The sequence below is a fragment of the Argiope bruennichi genome, chromosome X2 (assembly GCF_947563725.1).
Source record: "Argiope bruennichi chromosome X2, qqArgBrue1.1, whole genome shotgun sequence".
Taxonomy (NCBI): domain Eukaryota; kingdom Metazoa; phylum Arthropoda; class Arachnida; order Araneae; family Araneidae; genus Argiope; species Argiope bruennichi.
Window position 1 is genome coordinate 12,812,858 of NC_079163.1, and position 17,447 is coordinate 12,830,304.

Here is a 17,447-nt window from a genome sequence, read left to right on the forward strand (position 1 = left end):
TAAAAACCAATTTAGTTCTAAATATTTTAAATGAAATTTCAGGATAAAAATTTCTTTTAATAGGCGTTTTATTAAAATTATACCTAAAAATACAATAAATATAATAAATTTGATAACTTTTTTAAAAAATACATTTTTTTGGTGTTCTAAAAAGTGGATATGCGGGTTATTACATCATTATATAAATTTATTTATATTCATCTTTAATTTCTAATTCATTATTAGGGAATTAGGATCCGCAATTTTTCTCAAATTCAGTACCAGGTGGCCTTGGCCGTGCGATATCAAAATTTTATTAGATTATCGAATATCTGGCAATCAATCTCTGAAAATATTAAAGTAATGTATTGTCATATCTAAGATACACAATTACAAACATCTCTCACACAAAGAAGTAATTATAAAATCGATTGCAAGCTTCCATCATTAATGCATGAAACAAGTCAATTCAAATAAAAGTGTTTAAAAATAAGAATAATCGGCGCCCTGGCATTGGGGTAGTAAGTCTTCCCCATGATCTGGGCGTCCTGGGTCTTAGTCCCGGTTCGGGCATGGTTGTTCTTCATCTGTTCTATCTGTGAGAGAAAGAATTCTAGAAAATATTTCAGTAAAATATTGTTAGACTAATAATAAAGCAATTGAAGTATTGTTCTTGTTCGCTTCTTTGGAGAATACTGGAAGTCGGCGATCTAAGCAATAGAAAATTAAAGGGTTTGCATCTACGTTCAATACAGAGTAATTTTGCAAATGATTTTGTTTCCTGGTCAGGATATCATGCATATTAAAACTGACGACAATGGGAATCATGAATGAGATCAAAAGCTTAGATGTGGAGGGAATTTTTAGTTTGAATTTTCTTCCATTTTTTTGTCTTGACCATTTCTCGAAATATTTCACGAACTTTAAAATAAATGTAACATTAATGTGATGCAAACAATAGCCAAAAATGTGCTATCATTAATTCTTCATAATTAATGAATTACTGTAAAACCTAATGTGATGGTTCATTTTATTCTTTGATTTAACAAAAAATCCTTAAGTTCTTTTTTCTATAAAAAGAAAAGAATGTTCGTCAGTAAAATTATTAATTTTTAAAAAGAAAGTATTCACAATTTTAATCTAAATGTAACCTGCTGTGCTTTATAAAATGACAAGCCTTGAATAGAAAATAATGATAAAACGAAAATAGTATTATAAGATGTATTTGATACCATGAATTCGATAGTATCTAATATACTTGTTAATATATAAAAAATAGGATTTATTTTATAATATTTTAAAACTTTTCATTTTGTTTAAGGATTTTTTTTATCTATTGTTCTAAACATTTTCTAGATTCCAAGCATGAAAAGAAATTTTTAATACAATATTCATTTGTAACATGATAAAGTTTTATTTATTGAGAATTGTAATCAAAGTATTTAATTACTTATAAACAGTTTAAACGGTATATAAACATTAAAATTTAAAGTACTGATATAAAACATCAACTTTTATATAAATTATAATGATTTTTAAAGATGATAAATTATCAATGTTAAATTTTAAAATGTTGTATTCAATCCGATATTCCACATCGAACCCACAGAAGACTAAATATTTAAATATTAATTTTAAGAGCAAAATTATTCAGAACTATTTTTGTACATCTTGTTATTATATTTGTGTGCTACAATATATTAGTATATCTAATAAATCTACAAATCTCATATTGAAGTCAAGAGTTTTAATTCTATCTTTAAAATGACTTTGTAAATTTAATTTACTTTCATTCTTTATTTTGCTAATATCTCTCTTTTTGCTTATATTTCATTTATGTTTACAATTATTTTCATTTATTCGTGATTATTGTTTTTGTGCTTTCTATTCTTATTTTTGATTTCAATTTATTTCTTTTCAGTGACATTTTACATTCCTGCATATTTCATCTAAGAAAGTATCAAGCCTTCAGTTTCATCTTCATTTCATTAAAATTTTTTCATTTTATATATATTAAATTTGTACTGATGGATATTATTTTATTGCACAATTAATTTGAATTATTTGTCTCTAACTCTGATTTCCTTTTAATCCCTTCAAGAAGTAATTTACCTTTTTAGAGCTTCCTATTGCAGAGAGATCAAGATTTTTAAATTAAAATACATATGCATATTGGGATATGTTTTGTTAAAAAATACTAAATATGGCTATATAATGCAATAATATAAGTTCTAAATTAGGCTATTCCTGAGGTGTTTATTATCATTAATATCTCACATGTCTCATGATCTATATAAAACTCTTTAATCATTCTTATTTTATATTTTGAATTACATACAAGACTAAAGAAAGTAGCAAAGATTAAAATTTAATTATTTAAATGATCCTATTTGAATTAGCATTTGATTAATTTCAAAAACTGACAGTCTCTTCATAATTTTGGAATTAAAATTTTTGTCTTATAATATATATATATATATATATATATATATAAATGTATATATTGTTACCAATCTGTGATGCGGCTTCCCATCAGTTGGTTCCATAGGAGGTCCCAGAGCTTGGCGACAAACTTGGCGACCATTTGGCGACGAATTTGGCGACTTTGGCGTCAAAATCGATTATACCCGAAACATCGAGAATTTTCCCGTTCCGTCCAGTAGGAACGGAGATACGCCTCGAACGTTCCTGATTGGTTGCGAGACTTCTAGCCCCGCCTCCTGATGCCTATAAAAGGAAGCAGTCCTGTCGCTGCTGAGTAGTCGTGACCCAGTAGTGGTTGAATAGTCGGAAGCGAGAGAGAGTAGAGTCGACGGCGAATTGAGTCGTGGACCAGTAGAGTCTAAGAGTAGTCGGAAGCGACGGTGAAGAACTCGTCTTCCAGGGACTGGCGGAGCAGCGACTGAGTAAAGCTGCTGTGTATACTGTTGTATGTTGCACGTCTCGGCTGAAGATAATCGTCTTCTGTGCTGTATATAGTTGTCGTCTTTGTGCTGTCCTGTGTGTCCTCGTGTAAATAAACGTCGTTGTTTTATTTTCTACTGCCGCCTGATGATTGAGCGTTCTTCACACCATATATATATATATATATATATATATATATATATATATATATATATATATTAGTGTTATATATTAGTTTTTGTACTTAATCGAACTCTTTAATTATTATTTATCTATCAGTATTATTTTGATTCAATGTTAATGTATTGATGTATTGTAATCTAAAGCTTAGTTTAATAAATCAAAGGAACGGATATCGATACATTTTGATGAGGGAAGATTTGCAATTTAGGCGATTATTTCGAAAATGTTTTAACTCAAAATTTCAGCAAAAGAAATGTTTGCAAGTGCTGCTGAGATGTAATGAAAGCGAAAAAAATAAAGATGATATACACTTTACATATTCATTATACTTCATTTAAAGATAATGTAGTGCACAAATATTGAATCTATTTCCATTATTATGATTTTAAACATTAGAAAATGTAATTAAGAACTTAGACAAAATTAAATAACAAAGAGGTTGCATTGATTATGGCATTGATGCGCCATAATTTTGCTCCACACTAATATAAACATTTTTCACACGTGATTGGATTTTAAGTACTCCGATTTCATATATATCATTGTCTTTGGTGGAAACAAACCGCATGTTTTAACCCATGACTGATCTGGTCATTAGCCCAATATATTTCCACATAGTCTCTGCTTTATCAAAATGTTGTGGAATGTTAAAACCTGCACTTACACCACATATGATATTTTGGTACAACTGCTGGAACCATTAATGACAGATTATATTTTATTTTTGATCCATTTTATGCGTTTTTTTGGTTAAAACTTGAGAGTGAACTATGCAAATATTTCGAATCAATAAAATTATTTTGACAAAGTTAATCTTGATAAAGTTAATTTTGTAAAAAGATAAGTTGATACAACAGTGAAAATATATGTAATTGGCATCAGAATAAATTGAAAGAATCACATTCACACATGTTTCCCGCTTATATTATAGTTTTATGAATGACATTTTACAGTACCCATTACGAATATTAAAATGAAAATAGAATAATTAAGTAACGGACCAGTAAATAAAATATTTTTAAAAATCACTACAAACGCAATCTATTTTTATTGTTAAAATTAGTCATTTAAATTTTAAATACATTATGACTCAAAAAATGAAATTATAAAAACTGAATTTTCACACATGTTTCAGAATCAGAATGCAGATACTGATAATCGAAATCCTGAATTAATAAAGACTCATTTCTAATCAGCTTTGCTTAAATCCAAACATTCTGTCTTTGTCAGTGCTGAATATATGGTGCTTTTGAAATGTTTAAATTCTTACTTCGAGTTTTGCCAATAAAATTTGCACCAGGATGGATAGCTACCAACATTTCTCACACACCGAAGATGGAAAATTTCACCTGGCAAACTTGTCACCAAACATAAAATGATAATAACATGCAGTATTTTCCATTTGAAATGCATCGTGTTCGAAATCGATTTCTTCTTCCCTGTGGATGTTGATTTGGTCGATGATTCTCATCTCAAGTTCATCTGTTGACAGTCACTGCAAAAGTTTGCTTCCGGAAGAGAAAGTCTGATTAAGAATTCAGTTTTAATTCGGTGGGAAATGTATTATCTATTTGCTTGAGAAATTTTATCAATAAATATAATGGACATTCACAGTTTTCCAGAAACATTTAAAATGGCTCCGATTCATTCTTTCAAATTTTGCTAATAAAATATTTAAATAAAAACATTTATTTAATTACAAACTCACAATTCCATTATCGATACTCTAAGGCTATTTATATATAATTGAATATTTGCTTATTATTTTAGGCCGCAGAATCTGGTAGTCATGTGTCAGAGGTTTAAAGGTTCATAATTGCATTTCATCAGCGATTTGTCGTATATTTGGGACTGATACAATTTACATTTGCCGTTTTGGATCAAACTTTTTTCGGTGGTATAACGCAGAAGTTTATAAAAGGTGGTGCCGATCAGAAGTCACTCTCGTCATCTGTGTATGGTTGAGAATCAAGAAATCTAAAATAGCCACTGAGTCGCATTGAAAGAGGTATAAATAGTACAAACAAACTAAATTAAAGTAAACTGGGCTCGCTTATTATTGATGCCAATGAATCAAAAGACAGAATATTAGGCAACATTTGAGACAATGATTTTCTTTTTTCTAATTTTGCAATAGAGAAATTAGAGTCTCTTTGTGTACTTAATATTCCTTATTATGGTACTGTGGATATTCATATACTCTTCTTTGGCTACATCCATAAAAAATACATTTACTTTTCTTACAAAATATGAAACATAATTAGAGGATTTCTAGAGTATTCAAAGGGGGAAGAAATAATTTCACTTATTGGCACTTGGTGTAATTCTGATTTAAATTTACATTCCAATTTTCAAATTTTTTATAACTAAATATTTCAAACTTATTTTTTAATTATTCATTTTTTTTTATGGAAGATTGCCTTGAATACAGAGATATCCGATTATTGACCCTCATGTAATTCAATATACAGGTGATAAACTCTAAACAGTGATAGCATTTCAAACAATGCGGTATCTATTGCTTGAGAGACAACACAACGGGGTTAATTTTGAATGTCAATTGTATTCGATTGATTCTAATCATGCTTTCAATCCTTTAATAATATTTGTACTACAGGATAGTCTTCGGATTGTCCACTGAATGAAAATGAATCCACTCACTTATGATTGATGCTGGATTCTTATCAAAAAGGTATACTCTACTCTTTATAAAGAAGCGCTTTACAACTTTTTCATTAGAAACCATCATAAAAAAATAACATCTTTGTTTTAATAATTAATTTCGCAGAATATATAAAATTATAAGCACCTTAAAATTATTAATGAAGAATAATATAATATTGAACATTATCAATTTTAAACATCTTAATATCTTTGTAGCTTGATAGTATTAGGTGCTTGCTTGTATTTTAATCAGCGACTTCTATCGGAAACATGCAAAGTATCTATATAAACGACAATGATTTTGGGTTTTACCAATTTACTATTACTTTATTGTTATCATTTTAAAAGTTTTCTATTTAGTATTATTGAGTTATTCAGTGTATGAAGGCCCTAATCATGGAAAGCTCCAAATTGCATTTTCGACATTCGTTGCTTTTTTTTTTTTGATTTGAAGAAATCTGCTGCTAAAGTTCATCAAACACTTTTAGAAACTTATGATCATGCTGCTCCGTCATATCCCAATTGTCGGTTTTGGTTTCAACGATTTAAAGTGCTGATTTCGATGCCAATGACAAAGAACGGCGTAGAGGACTAAAAAAATTCGAAAACAATCTATTGGAAGACTTATTGGACGAAAATGGGAAAAAGTTGTAGAAGATTATGGAAAAATATTTTGATTGATATATATTAAGCCAATTTTTCTCAATAAATTTCTTTTAAAAGTGAAAAAATAATCAAAATACATGCAAGCACCTAATAATAAGTTCTCTATAGTACATCTTATAAATATAGTTAGTGTTTAAATGTTGATTACCTTTTCTCTTTTACGGTATTCTTATAATTTAATTTCAAGATTTTACGAAAGATGTTTATTGCTTGTCTCTCTCTTATTTTAAATGACTCGTTGTTTGTGACTTAAGATTCATTGAGAGTAATTCCTCATCAGATATGTAAGGATTTTAATTATCTGTCGAACTTCATTAAAACATGTAACTTTCCTTTCTTCCTCGGAATAGATAATTGTTAATTATTTCAATATTATAAAACTTCAAAGAAAATTATTTAGGAAATAATTAAGCATTTCATAAACAGGAGAAATCTTATGATTTAGCCAATTAATTCCGTCTTCCGAGAAAGCTCAGTCATTTTCAGATGATATAAACTAAAATTTAAAAAGATAACTGTTAAAACATCATTGCATTTTTAGCATTTATTTAATTTTAACAAACATCGTTCTTATTTAAATGCGTCAGGTTGAAAAATCTCATTTGAAAGTTACATAATAATTATATGTTTTAAATTTATTCAAAGAAATTTTGCTTAGTTTCTATAATTTAATTTTTACATTTTAATTGCTTATAATATACATGGTTTGTAATGATAGGATGGAAGATTTTTACTTTGATACATATTTGTGAGTGATTTCGACCATCGTAATAAGCTTAAGACAGCACCCCGTGTCCTTGGAATATAAATGCATTTTAATTCGAAAGTACTGATTTCTCAAGTTTCTTTTAATGAAAAGAAATCCTTTCATTTTACGAAAATAAATGAATTTTTGTTATTAAAAGTTCACATTTCTCGCGTTATTAATAGTTTTTCGTGTTACTAAACAAATCCTTCATTAAAAGGAAAATTATATAATTCAGAATGAATGCAGAAATACGAAACAGACTAAATACAATTACTGCAAAAAAATATTTCAAGTCAGTGTTCACTCGTAAAATAAATTATTGCATCTTATTATATTCAAAACATTTACTACTAGTTTATATAAGATGGTGTTGAATGCTTTAAATGCAAAAAGTAATTTTGAAGCTAGACACGTAAAATACGTAATAATTCTTTATACTTTATTGAATATATTATACATTTATATTTACACAAATAAATTACAACCCATTTTATAAATTATTTTCAGAAAAATATCTAATGTTCAGTTTAACATGTTGCATTGGGCAATGAAGAAATAGGTTTAAATTTATTCTCCGAAATCAAAAGACTGCTGATCATTGATAAGAAAACAACTATGTATATAAAATATACCATAGCTAAACAATTAAACACCAAAATAAATTCAATTCAAATGAAAAGGCTTTAATTCTATTAATTGCAACCAAATTAGAAGAAATGAGTCAATACATTTTTACTTTTTACTAAGTTAGAGGTTTTATTAGATTTATTAAATAGAAAATTAAAATCTATGGAAGTCAAAGCATAAAATAATAAAACTCGTTTTTTTAAAGAAGGGAATTCAAAATAATTGTAATTTGCAAAAAAAAAAAAAAAAAAAAAAAAAAAGAATTAAAGTTACCTTCCTTGCATTTGATTTTCTCTGTAATGCCTGAATTCTTCAAAAAATAATTATTCTTTTAAATGTTTTAAAAATGCTCAATTTATCTGTTATAAGAAAATATGGACATATCCCAAGTATTATATTAATAAAAATGACTGAAATTGGTTAGTTATTTAATGAATATAAGTAAATATAGCGGAAAATTTATGTACAAATAGCTTTTTATCCATACTTTTCTTTATCTGGAAGACTGTGTAAGTATTTTGTGAAGAAGTATTTATTAAAAAATGTTTTTCTAAAGTCGGAATTAAGTAATTATTTAACAGAAATTTGTATTTGTAAATTCATTGATTTAAAAAAAAAATATAAAAATGAGAGATAATAGATTTCATTAGTTTTGATTTTTTATACTGTAATTTTCTTTATAAACTCACTTAGATATTGAAAAGTTGTAGCATACATAATAAAAAGTATGGTTTGTAGCATGTAACGAGAATAACAAAAAATAATCTTGATAGAATTTAAAAACCAGATTTTAAAAAATCAATCTTTATGTTAAATCAATATAAATAATTTTTTCATAAAAAAAGTGTCTTTGGATAAATACGTTCATTTGCCCTTTGGTTGCAAATCTATTTTTTGCCTACTTTCTTTTAATTCCAAACTATTTAAAGAAGGAATAATAAAATTGTTTGTTTATTATATTTTTGATATGAATAATAAAACTAATTAAGTTTTAGCAAGGAAATTTCAATGAAATAATTTTTACTTTCAAAAAATCAATTTAAAACTGGACATGAAAACATTTTTTAAAAAATAAATACATCATTCAATGCTCATACAGACATTCACATTCCCTAACACTGGCCATATTGGCTCTCATTTGAAGGAAAATATTGAAACAATTAAAAGAAATCTCATAAATAATATAATGACGGTTTTACTCAACATAAGTGGAGCATTCTATTGCTTAAAGCTATACAACCTGTTGGCGAGAGTATTTGGCGAATCCTGGAAAGTGCATAATAGCCATTGCTTGCAACCTAATGAGGCAGTTAATGACGTTCATCGATCTAAAAGGAAAATAAAGAACCCGCTAGTAGGCTGCTTACCTAATAAATTCAGTCACCTTTTTTAAGTAGCTTTTCTCGACCCATCTGAAACTGATAGAAATTAAATGAGTTTTCACGCATAAGAATACGAATAGCATCAGGGAGATAAATAAATTCTTAGAAAGGAGGTTTGAAAGGAAATTGTTTCCTCCCATTTGTACCTTAATAAAAAAGCGTTATGTATTAGGAAGTTTAATTACTTATTGCGTTTCGTCTTGTAAGAAAGGACGAAATTTTATTCTAAAGAATGGTGTGGATAATAAAGAATGGGTTACGCCTAGAGGATATTTGATATTGTAACTGTTTAATTTTCTTGTTTTCTGCATCTCGTTGGAAAGAGATAGAAATTAGAAGAGTTTTTAGGCTAATAATATTAATGTTATGATGGAAATGAAGTAAATTTTTAGAATGTGTGAGGGGCAACTCTTTTCTTCTATTGCATCTTAATAATTTATTTTATTAATAAAATGTTTTGTAATAATTAAAAATGGTGCTTTGTTCTGTAATATAGCATGAAACTTTTAATCGAATATATAGTGCTTAGTAATGCTACATTTTTTAAAAATCCTTTCTTATCCAAATTGTAAAAAACGGAAGTATTCTAATAACCAAAAACTTCGGGGAAATTTCACATTTTAGACTTCTCTGAGTTCGAAAAATTCACTTTGAAATTATATCTGTCTACGAAAATATGACAGCACTATAGAAAAAGAATTTAAAAATGGAACGTGATAGTGATATGAAATTCAATATGTTGTCTTTGTTCAAACATTATAGGCATGTATTAACTCTATAATGATATCCAGTAATGGAAAAGCTGCCTATTTGCTCATCCATGATCACGGAAAAACAGAAAGTTATCAAAAATTGATTAGACGGAATTCAACATATTATTAGAACTGTTTATTATCCCTAGAATTGTGTATTATTCCTTAAAATATGTATTATTCCTTGAAATGCAGACCAGAACCAAATTTTAGATAGGTCCTTCGATAATTGAATGCATAACAGTCTATCTATTCGTGTATATGGAAGCGCAATAATTCAAAAATACAAGTTAAATCGGGGGATTTTAGTATACGATAATTATATCAAAATTATCAGTGATGCATTCAGTTTCGGGCTGAATTCATCATCGGAATCTTGATGAAAATATACACTCAAATTTTCTCTATCCTACAAAGCACATGCTATATTTTATAAATATATGAGGATATTTCCTCTATCAGTGATACGAAACTGATACCATTACTGATATCAAATCTATCAGTGATGTATTCAGTTTCGGGCTTAATTCATCTTTGGAATCTTGTTGGGAAATATGTACTCATTTTTCTTCGTTCTCCTACAAAGCCGAAAACGCGCTATTTTTTTTTTTTTTAATATATGAGGATACTTCCGCTGGTTTAGGAGTACACTCAATATTTCTTATTTTGTGTATATTTTTTAGTTAGGCTCTATATTTCTATGTTTGTGCAGAAAATATCTTGCATTATGTGATATTAAATAAATTCGCCTTTAACCAATACCAATCCCCCCCCGGGGGGCACCTCAAATATGGAGATGGGAAGATTGTGGAATGGGGATTTGTTCTCGTCCTCTGGGGGGATATAGAAAGGATGTGGGGTCAGCTTTTCTGTACCCATGATGGGACGTGTCTCCTACGGGAGGGTTATGGCATAACTAGTGAAGGCCCTTAGGACTCTAGTTCTCCCTAATTGAGTCCCAGCGATCTGAGTTATTCAGATATTTCTCGGTGTCTTCTGGCAGATGGAAGATCATTTGTGATTAACCAAAGCCAATGAAATGAATCAAATGGTTTGTTTTAAATATGATAATCAAAATGTAAAATGATACTTTTGAATTAAATGCAGTTTTAATGTTTGGTATCACTCATTTTAGATTCTAATAAGTGAATTGAGCTGACTATGGTTTAATTGAAAATGAAGAGTTTTAATAGTCATTTAATCTGTTTGCAATCATATTAATTCTGTTTCAAAGTAAAGACAAATTATTATAATATTTATAATGATTATTATCTCTTTGATTCATGTTATACATTCTACGTTGAATTAAGTAATTATGAGAAAAATTGCAGATAAAAAATGATTTAAGTATTTTAGATAGAAGAGAAGAGTTTCTTTATATATGGTGTTGTCAAACTGGAAAATATTGTTATTATTAAATAATTACAGTGATCCATCCTGATGATTATTGATATATTTTTGTTTCTTTTTTTCATTTTTATAGAAATAATTAAGGCTTTATGTGTAATTATTCCCCAGAAGCCACTCTTGTCTGAAATATGATTATAGCAAAAAGTAACAAAAAACATTTTTATATAAACTTTTATTTCATATTTATAATATTATATTATCAAATTATGTTGAAAGTTTATCAAATGTTTCCTTTCGGGAAAGTTTCATCCACAAACAAAGCAAAAATACAATCAAGCAAATTAAGTGCATCAAGCAATTAATTTTGTTTGTTGAATATCAAATTAAAGGAAAAAATAATTGGTACATTGAAACATTTAGAAAGTTTCTTCTGTTATTTCGTTCAGTATGAGAATGTAAGGAACGTGAGTGACTGATTCATGAAAAACTGTGCATGATTTAATGTATTGTTAAATTAACGTCGTTTAATATAAGTTACATAAAAATAATTGGAGACGGATGATTTAATATTTATATTTAACCGTAAATAAATGACACTTGGGTAGAAATTTCTGTGTCGAACTTTCCACACCAAACATAAGGATATTTGACTCGAGATGAGCCTTTATCCACACAGAATAAAAATATATTTTATTTCCAAGATTCTTTAGCTCTGTAATGAAATTTCAATATTCTTTTATGTGATATATTGTGCAATTGAGTTTCACATCATATTTTTCATTTTTCTTTCGTAAGTCAAAAGTTCGTATTGAAAGCAATTATTAGGAAGATTGTTTGATTATTTTCAATTAAATACTTGTTAACACTTACATAATCAAAGGAAATATTATAGAACAGAGTAAAACAAATAAAACTAATAAATGAATACAGAGAATATAAGATTCACATTGGGAGGTTTTGAAAGGGAATTGCATTTTCTCTATATATAATTTCCTAATAAGGTAATAATTCCCACAAGATCATCGTAGACTAGAGCTGTAAGGAAAGCACTTTTCAAGCCAATAAAAAAATAGTTATTTTTGTTGTACTTTAATTCCTGAAACCTGCTTCATCTATACTTTTGTACTTATGTCAATAAATAAGTAAGAATGGAATGTTTTTATTGCAAGGTAGTACGATCTTTTTTCCAAGATATTTATTTGAAAGAAAAGATTTCACTTAATCAAGATCAGTTCATGAGCAGTTTAAGTAAGTAAAGTTTTCCACTCAGTTTTGTCGAATACTTCCATATCAGAATGTTACACCAGTAAAGTTCCCCACTCAGTTTTATTGAATATTCCATATCAGGATGCTACATCAGTAAAGTTCTCCACTAAGTTTTGTTTAATACTTCCATATCAAGTTGCTACATCAGTAATGTTTTCCACTCAGTTTTGTAAATACTTACGTATCAGGACGTTACATTCAATTCGTGATCAAAAACAATTGTACTTAAGTGAAATGCAATAAAATATTTTCGATTGACATCTATAAAGATCTTATAAAATGCTCTCTTCACCTCTGTCAAATTATCACTGATATTTTTTCATTTGCAATTTTTATGTTTTTTGTCAATAGTATCAAAACTACAATGAGACAAAAGATATTTTATGCCAAGTTCCAAAAATTATTCATTCATTTATGAAGGCTTTATAACCTAACTATTTTCTTTGATTTGTATTGCCACGTCATCCAATGAATACAATAATACATGCTCATAACGTCCATTTATTTGTGAGCATAAATAATTACTTTAAGTTATAGTCTTGAGAAACTGCAGAAATTAAATTTTTATTATTTTTGCAAGACACTGTGACAATGCAAATATAACTAAACTAAATAACAAGAAATATTTATACTTTTCATACATTTTTAGCACGTACATTCTGGAAATTATAAAAGATCTTTTAAGAAATATCAAATTTTTCAGCCTATTTTATGCCCATAACATACATAGTTTGTCAGTCTTGTTCATTGTGTTTTGCAGTTATCTTGGTTAATTATGTTAACACAGCTTAATACCTCCTTCTTTTTGAAAGATATGGTCTTAAAATTGATGTGTTCTGTAATTACTACAATATTGGTGTGATCAACAGAGATTAAATTTCAGCAGTTTAGCATTTTGGAATTTTGATTTATTGTTTTCCAATGCATAATGAAAGACAGACATAATTAAAACTGTATGTTTTTAGAACCTTCGAAGGTCTAAAACGTGACGCTAATTAATTATCAAGATTGAATTTCGGATAATTATTGTACACTTTTTGCACATTTAGTGTACAATTAGTATATTACACTTTTTGTGCATAAATTAAAAAAAAAGCTATGTTGAAATCGATATAAAAACCATACAATATTGCAAACACAGTGCTTTGACATAATACTAGTATTTTGTCCTTTGGTTTAGTTGTTAAGAAGATCAGCTAAATTATCTGATATGTTTGTTTGCAAATGTGCAAAAATATTATTTTCTTCAGTGTTAGTATAAAAATTCCCAAGCATTTCCTTACCAGATTTCGTATTAAAAGAAATGGGCAACCATATGACTCTCCCAAAAAATGGGAATAAAAGGCAGCAACCGAAGTGAAGGTCCTCTCAATCTTCTTCTGACAATATGAGAGAGAACATTCATCAACTTCTTCATCCCATATGTTCGAGGCTAAATAAGTGCTCTTAACTTTTAGGCTTTCTCATGACAACAGTCTGAAAGCAAGTCGGGGGAAGAATTTGCTTATGTCACTAGCTTTCAAAATCATTGATACGTTGGCGAGGTTACGCATTTTCGGGAATACATTGAAGGAATATTTACACAGCAAAGCATGTTCATGATTGATTTGTTTCCCTTAATATAAGGTTTCCTGGGGAAAATACTTTTCGCAAATATCCCATATTTGTTTTAAAAGGGTGTTCTTTACAGTCTTTTGCACACAATTATAAAGTAGCATAAAATATAATTTTAATTTGTTCTAATTATAGAATTTTATCTGATAGTATTATAAAGCATGTTTACCAATCCTTGATTTTCGATTGGGTACTTGGAGTAACAAGAAATTAGTTTATGTGTTTTACTTAAATAGATTTCTTTTTTGAATGACTTATGTAGAATTTACTTGAATAAAGGACATAAGGAATAAAGGACTTTCATAAAATAGAAAAAAAGATTTAATAAAGAATTTTTTAAAAGATTTGGATTGAAAGATTTTTTTTTTAAATGGTTGAGTTCTTTTTGATGGCTGAATTAATAAGTTGTATTTCCTTTTCATTTGCATTTAAAATCGAGAAGTATTTTATTTTTTACTATTTAAAATGTAGCATTAATTACTTGACCTGACTTTTTAATATGCGACCAGAAATTCTTAAATTTATGATTTTTAGCTGAAAATGCCATAAGACGAACTTAACAGCTGTCAATTCACAGTACTTATCGTTTAAAACCCTGATACCGATATAGGCCACATATGCCTTACAGCAACTATAAATTTTATTTTTACTATACTGATGGCGAAATATTTTTTCCATGGTTAAAGAGTAATTTTCTTTTTGAAATATCCTGGTTTTCGTATTATAGAAATTTAAAATATTACATATCGGTTTAATTAGATGTGCCATTTTTGATACTTTAATTAAGTAAAACCAAAATTTCTTTGAATAAATGGCAACTTGTTGCACGCTTCAAAGTAATTATCTTGTGATGAGGCTTTTCTAGAATTCGACCAAAAGTTTAAATCATTCCTTCAAGCGGAATTTGGTAGCCTTTAAAGGACATATCAGATATCTTGATCTCCTTGGTCGAAGAGAACTTACACCGTTTGATACTCTGTTTGATCTTCGGGAACAAGTAATATCAGCTGGGGCAATTTGGAACTCTGTCGTCATTTGAATCTTGTCCTTGGATTATCTTCAGTTGAAATGAGACCACTGAATTTTATCACTCGTGAATATCGGTTCCCCACATTGCTTTATCTCTATACGCTTGGGGTGAAGCAATACAGTAATATCTTGCTGGCAATAAGGAATTTAAGGCTGTTATCGCAACCTGAGTTTACCATGAATTGCAGAATATTTTAATCAATGGATTAAACATACGCAGTAAACCTTTCATCACTTTCGTTTGATTAGATTTAAGTGCCATCTGCTGAAAAATTCAAAGTATCATATAAATATTTCTGTACGGCTAAAGGGTCAATATGACACTGGTTTATTAGATATATTTTAAATGATAAATGATATTGTTTATAGGTTGATATATTTTCTGTAAAATGCCTGATGCGTGATAGAAAAATCATTAAAACTGTCTACTGGGCTAACCATGGGGTCTAGAGCTACCAAACTGCTAACGTAGTTATTTCTTGTATAATAAGTGCTCACTAAGAAAGAGTTGGGACTAGTCCATGGGGTCTAGAGCTACCAAACTGGACACGTAGTTATTTCTTGTTAGTAAATGCTCACTAAGAAAGAATTACACAAAAAGTTTAGTAGTTTCTTAATTTTATCAGAATGAAATGAAATGTTTAAGTTTTCACTCAATGATTTTAAAGGTCACTGAAATGGGTAAATGTTTTACATCCCTTTAAAATTAAAAAAATTGCTTTTTAGTGTTTTATACGTTTTTCTGTGTTTTAATATGTTTTTCATACGTAATATTAATTATTTGTAACAGTGCTTTTTAATGTGGTATTGAATTTCAATTAACTCTTTTACAAATGATTCACTCGCGTCATTCTTTAATTCTTTAGTTATGATAAAAAAATGCTGACTTTGGAGATCAAGCCTCATCAGAATTTTCAATTTCGATTTTATTTACACGATAAAGTTTTTTAGGCTAAAATTCTTTCTATAAATAATCATGATGTATAATTATTGAGAATGTACCATATGATTTAATTGGATCAGATGATTCAAGCCTAAATTGTTATCATTCTGTAATGTTTCAGATAAGAAATTTAGATAATATTCTTTTTTTTAAATATAGGTATGCTTATTGTGAATTGGTACCTTTTATCAACCAATAATTACTATGCTTCAAAGTTTTTTTTCCATTGTAGTTATACGATGAGTGAGCCACAACGTTTTAGGAGTAGTATTAAATTATCTTTATTTCAGCATGAAGTAAAGAGATGGCTGCTTTACAGATTGTAAAGCAGCCATCTATTCTTGTTATGACTATTCTTAAAAATACCCTACTATTTGATATAGAATGCATGTATGATTCAGAATAGTCTAATTTTAGCACGTTTGTAGCAAAATGTTTCATCTATATAAAAATGTTGATGTATAAAGGCTTTATGTTTAAGATGATTTATAATATTTTTATAGTTTTTTAAAAAACTAGATGATTTCTTTAAAAAATTATACAAATCTGTATAAAGATTATAATTTTTCCTGAACTGATAGTACACTGATTATTATCCAGTTAAATATATTATATTTTCTTAATTCATTGAAATATTTCAATTAGTTTAGAAAGACAATATTAAAAAAATAGGCTTCTTTTTTTTAGGAAAATTTTAAAATTGACGATCCTAAACAACCAGCTTAACACTCTCAATCGTATGTCTAATTTAGTTGATATTATATTGATAAAAATATTTCCCATTTTTGATTAGTTGTTCAATTAAAAATTTATCTCAAGACTTTATATTACATTTTATTACACTTTACTATTAGACTTTATATTACAGTTGCATTTTCATTTTTTCAAAACACTTAATATTAAGAAAAAATTTCTTTTTAATATTAGTGAATTCCCTTCAAATTGCAATTGAAAAAGAAAATTGAATATGATGTGTGAGTAAAATTTGAATAATAATTGTTGACGTCAGTAGAAAGTATTTAATCATTTAAGACTAAATCTTGCAGTTGCTTTGATAAAAAAATAATTTTAATCCAAATTTATGTTTTATCACTATAACACTTAAAAAAAAAAAAACAGAATAAAATGATACGATTTTCATCTTCCAGAAATGTGTCTTGGAATGTCGTTTCTCAGGTTTTTTTACAGATGGGAACATCTGTATATTGAAACATGTCATATTCAGATATCATATCTTGAATTGATAAAAATCTGAAATTTTGCGATTCACTCTGCGCAAGATGCGATTTCACTGCACTTCATTCTGAAGATGGGATTTCACTGCATTTTATTTTGATGTT

General features: G+C 28.0%; 1 protein-coding gene across 1 annotated transcript in view; it reads left to right on the forward strand.

Annotated features, from left to right (window-relative positions):
• The window catches only part of LOC129960361 (glutamate receptor 1-like), a 547,350-nt gene that overhangs the window by 72,686 nt on the left and 457,217 nt on the right, over positions 1–17,447 (forward strand). The gene's annotated exons all lie outside the window — the stretch shown is intronic.